This window comes from Ceratosolen solmsi, unplaced genomic scaffold, assembly GCF_000503995.2.
Source record: "Ceratosolen solmsi marchali unplaced genomic scaffold, CerSol_1.0 scaffold41, whole genome shotgun sequence".
Lineage (NCBI taxonomy): Eukaryota > Metazoa > Arthropoda > Insecta > Hymenoptera > Agaonidae > Ceratosolen > Ceratosolen solmsi.
In genome coordinates, this window is record NW_011948424.1 from 5506505 (window position 1) to 5512504 (window position 6000).

The window sequence follows — 6000 nt, forward strand, 5'->3', positions numbered from 1 at the left end:
GAACTCCAACCGTATATAACCGCAGCGTCTACCGTTGGGAAGAGCAATCAAAGTTGCCTTTCTTTTACTTCCTCTTTTCTTCGACCACACCGACTTTCTCATGGCATGTAACAAGTATCGTTTTCAATCAACCCTTTGCAAGGTTACCTATTTACATTCTTCTATCAACCTTAGACAACAGAGAGTCGGCTATTCGGATAGTGATCACCAATCATTCACTTCTATTTCAGATTTTTATCGTTCAATTTATTCTAAATAAAACATAATATGATATAATACCAAATTATATTTGATTTTAAATAACTAATAGTAATTTGGTTAAAACAAATACATATTTTTAAGGATTTTTCATTTGCTTTGTATAGAATATAAAACATGGAAGATATATCTCTTAAACTTCCGAACATTCAATTTTTTGCATTGATTATTTCCTTTTTTATCAAAATAATAACTACCGTATCGTCAGTCCAATTAACAAAACAAATAACAAAAATGTGTTGGTGCTTATCTCATATGTGGTCACCCCTTTCCCCCATTTCCTCATCTAATAATTTCTCAACGTGGATCAAAAACGGTGGCTAGCCGCATTTTAATAGAGATTATGAGTTAATTGCTTTTTTCTTTACATTTCGTCGTAATTTCCCTCTAACTCGTCCTCATAAAATCATTAATTATTACATTATTAAAAAATACAAGATTTACTTCTTTTCATTTACTTTAAACAATAATCGTAAGCATTTAAGAATGATCGTACTAAAATAAATACCTCAAAAGCATAAATCCTTCAAATTGAATTTCTTCAGATTCGTAAAAACATTACTGAAATTAGGTGAATTGCTGTATTTATCTTTTCTGCTAACGACATCAATAATTTCAAAATTGACTCAAGTGTAAACGTAGTTCTATTAAACATTAAGATAAACTTTTTCTAGCTATAATGATTTTCTAATTCTATATAATATTTCTTTGGCTCTTTTTTTTTTTTTTTTTTTTTGTACTTTTTTGTAGTAAATTAATTGCCTAATTGTCCATTCATTTTTAATATATTACGTAGTAAAACTAATTCGCATCGATCAGTTAGATATTATTTTATAATAGATTTGTGAATTTAATTTATTACGACCTTATACAGAATATAATGATGTGATGTTTTCAAATTTAGACGCACGCTATCTTCTCTTTTGCACAGTTGAATTCGGATAAATTATAGTTTAGTACTATTCCATTACTGTCTATAAATAAAAAGAAAACAATTTCTATCTCTGCAATTCTTGTATCTCGTCGAAAAACATCTTTAATATTCTGTCCGTTAGTAATTTCTAGTAAATATTAAATCTTAAATTTTGTTCTCTTTTTCGTCATTTTATTGAAAGTTTTTCTACATGAATTTAAATCAAGTTAAATCGTCATAGAATTTCAGTTGATTTAAAATTAATAGATTAATATATTAATAGACAATATACGAATAGGTGGCTTTAAATTGTTATAAAATTTTAATTATAACTGATATAATATAAAAATTAGTTTATTTAATTTTCAATAATTATTTGAGAATTTTGTAAATTATGTCTATCGAAAATTTTGTTCAACATAAATTTAATCTTTATATTGGTAGGGAATTATAATGATTTGATACAATTTCATTAAGTGCATTTTAAAAATCTAAATTCGGTCATTCCAACTCGAAGAAAATAAAGATAATCTTTACGAGTTTATCCTATATTACAAAATATGTACAAATTCTTTCAATTCATGTATTTTTTAAAACATATTAAATTCACTAATTTGTGCTGTTTGTTAAATTTTAATTACGTCATTTAAATTTTAAAAAATTTTACCTTTACAGGCTTAGTATTGCTTTACCATTCCATAAGATAACACGTAATATAGTTATTTATATTCACGTTTCCGAATCCACTAAAAACTCAAGTTTTAACAATTCATTTATCATTTTTAAATCACATATTAACCTGTGACCGCAATCTACGTGAAATAGAGATTTGAAGCAATACACGACCGCTTATAATCCTAACAATATTAATGAAAAAAAAAAAAAAAAAAAAAAAATCCATATCAGTGTTAGAAAAATGTAAATGAAATTTCGCATTCTCTACTCTTTCCTAAGTCAATGTTTATGTATTATTTATGTGCTTCTTTCTTGCACAGTGGCGTTAAATAAATTAAATTTCGAGACGATAATTTAATTAGGGACGAAGGACTTTGTTGGTCCGGAATTCGTTGTCTTTGTAGAGCGCCACTCCTTGTCATTCTGTTTGAAGAAGCTTAGAGCTCGGATCGATTGTTAACAAACGAAATAATTTTCTAGTACTTGTGTAACATTAGCTAATTAATATCACTTATAACTAAAGTTGCGTAGAGTGCAGCACTTGATAAGCAGTAGAGTGCCATTGAATAAAATAGTCTTGAAACAATTTCATCACCGCTTTTAGGGATTGTTTTATCCCAACGTTAGGTGTTATTTAGTAAATAAACGAGATGTTAATTGGCATAATACGTTCGTTTTAATTTAGTAAAAAAAAATGAATATGTACAATTATAAAGTGAAATGGCTCATTTTAATAGAAGAGTTGTTTTTTTTTGTTTTTTTTTTTGTTTTTTTTTTTGTTTTTTTTAATTGAGATTTAATATTTTATTTTCTTCTCACAAGATATGTACTTTAATATACGAAACAACATTTCTTCTTTAATGTCAATAAATTTACGTACTTATTGCTTTCACTATTATCTTAAAACGTATTTTACGGCAACGTATGTTGGTATATTTACGGCATTTCCTCGACTTTTATATTATCCGATTAATTAACAAGAAATATTTTTGTCAATATTTTTCGAAATAACGAGTCTACCAGTAAATACATAGTAAATTACACTTAATTTTAATTCGACTATTTCACAGTGGAAACGTTTTATTAAAAATAAATATTTTACTCCATGGAGTTTACATTACTATAAAAATACTCAGTAGATTCTTAAAGCAATACTTGAAATTTTCTAATTTACCAATTTTACTTGAAGTTCTTTTTCCTTTTCTATTTCATCTTTTTTTTTCTTTTTTGTTTTGTTTTGTTTTGTTGCAATTGTAAGAAAATAATTATGAACAGTTTTATTTCAAGAATTGTATAAGAAAAATGCAATTGAATGATATAAAAGAACGTGAGAAAGTTGAGCTGTAATTTAAAAATAGAATCCGTATTAATGTTGTAATATTTAAAAATGTTGTAATTTGTAAAACTTTAACGCTATACATTTTCGAAAGGGCTTCTTTAAGAAAAATTTCATGCACTTGTAAGTAAATATTATTTAGGGTTTTATTTTTCTCGATATCCCGATGCCCCTAGTTGTAGCTCCGAAGATCAAAATACGGGACATCGCCACTTCAGACTGTATTCATTTAAATAAATAAATAAATACGTATATGTAAGGATGGCTATATATACATAGGTGCGCAGCGACGTTTGCAGTAGGATCCAAGAGGAAGGATTCGTATGGGGTTTTATTGATATTTTATATTATAATTATGTCTTGGAAGCCTATGCGTGGAAGCAGGACATAATTAACGACGCTTTATTAGGAGGGAGTTTTTGGTAATCTTTTCTCGTTTTCTCTCTCGTACGGGCTGACTATAACAACATTATTAATGAGTACGGTAGGCCGAATTGTGACTAAACATCATTATTACCCCATTCTCTATCTCAATCAATGTAATAAATTTTCTTCAATAACTCAGCTGTACTTAAGTTTTGAATATTAAATTTCTAGAAATTAGTAGTTATACTAAAAGTCTTTATAATGTAATCTAAATTTTTGTTTTTTTTTTTGTTTTCTATTAAAAACGACCTTATTATTATAAAAGCACTATTTTAATTATAATAGGAATATTCTAGTATTATTATAAGATATTTACGCGGCTGACGTTACTGGCTACATTAAGATATTTAATGCAATGTGGAACAAAGTTAATTAAAGATATTTTTATCTTTTTTTTTTTATTTATTTTTTTTTTTTTTTTTTTTTTTTTTTATTTTTTTAATGACGCATTTTACTGTCTGGCTTATTTAGCTGGGCGTATTTCACTTTTTTCTATTATCTTAAACGAGATCTACTTCGATGAGTAGAATAATCCGATTTCAATCAGACTTATCAAAAAATGAATATCGCTTTAGAATTTTAAAGCGGTTAAGTAGCACGAAGAGAAAGTAGGGAAAAAGTAATAATTGAGTTGATAAAAGTTAAAACCTACGTAAAGCATGTGTATAGAGGTATAAAGGCAGTTAGTATAAAGGTAGTTTTAACTTTATGACTTCTTTGTTGACTTTGAGTACATTTACTACAATTTTATAATCCTATTATAAATACAAGTAACTTGAAATTGCAATTTTTCACAGATACACATTTATTGAAATGTTTTTATGCCTCATTGTAAAGGATTTTTTAACTTTAAAAATATATTATCAAAGATACTTTTTAGTATTACGTTTATATTAATTAGATTTTTATGTTTGTATTAAATTATATCAAATATTTGTTTTACAATTCACTTTATTTTATATTCTTATATATAATTGCATTTAATTTAATAAATATTGATTTTAATAATTTTTTATTCATGATTATTATACATATGGATTACCAAATTCAATTTACGCATCGCATTTAACGAATATTATCATATCACTTTTAATAATAATAATGTCAATAATAATTTAATTTTTACTTAAGAGAATTAAAACTTCTTGCCTATATATTTCGTTATATGAAAAAAAAAACAAACAAATTTTAATAAAATAACATTTTTAGATATCACAGGAATATATTGACTTATATCGATGAAAATAATTGGTTGGATTATTTTCTAAATTTTTCTTTATACTATCACTTTATGGTCTGAGATTTCTTTTTTCTTTCGTTTGTATTAAATCTTTTTAGTTAATGTTTGAATCATCCAAGTCATATATAGACATTATAAATTTTACATTATTTACAATAATTTTGAATATCCTAGGATATTAAGTTAATTGACGAAAGCAATAACAAAATATTCTTATTAATAAACTTGAATTTAGTTGCAGTTGCGTTGACATGTTTCTACAATCTGCAACACCTAATAATATTTATAAGATTTGATTTTTTTATATAAAATTTTTGCGCCTGCTTTAGGAAAACGTAAATCTTTAAATCACTGATAATGCTTCGTGAAAAATAATGTTATATGGTTTTAACACGATTTAATTTTTAAAGTAGGTCTGACGTTTAATTAGACTTTACAGTCTTAGAAATAGAATGCTTAAATGTTTGAAGATGTTAGATTATCTCTGAAACTATTGAATTTTTTTAATTAATCCTTAAATAAAATTGTCACTTCTTAAAAAAAAATGTATTTATTAAAATACTATTGTCTATTCAAATTGCATCATTACTAAAATTCATAACTTCGATTAGTGAAAAGGAAAATATTAAAAGGAAAATATAAAATATGGGGCAATAAAAAAGAGAATTGAGTAAGTTTTAAAATCAGTACAAAACAAAACAAAAAAAAAAAGTATATAGATTTATAACTTCCAATAGTTTTTCATGCATTCTGTATCTATTTATATTAGAATAGAAATAAAATCTTATCTATCGTACAATATAAACTATCAAATTACATAATTTACATCACTCACTATTTATATCAGCAATTGAAAATTAAAAGAAATACATTTTTTTCTAATTTTTCGATATACTTAACACACCGCAATTTAGTATATTATTGTTGCATCAAGCATATATTGTTAATACTGCTAAAATATCAACAAATTTTAATGTCAAATAATGCAATGCTACATTATACGTATGCCACGTGTACGTAAATAGCGAACTGAAGATTGACTGGAGTAGTTTAAATTCAAGTAATAGTTAAACTCTTTATCCTAGTAAGATCAAAACTTACAATTGTTGAACAATTAATGAGTAAGGTGGTATATTATGTGACGATATTCAA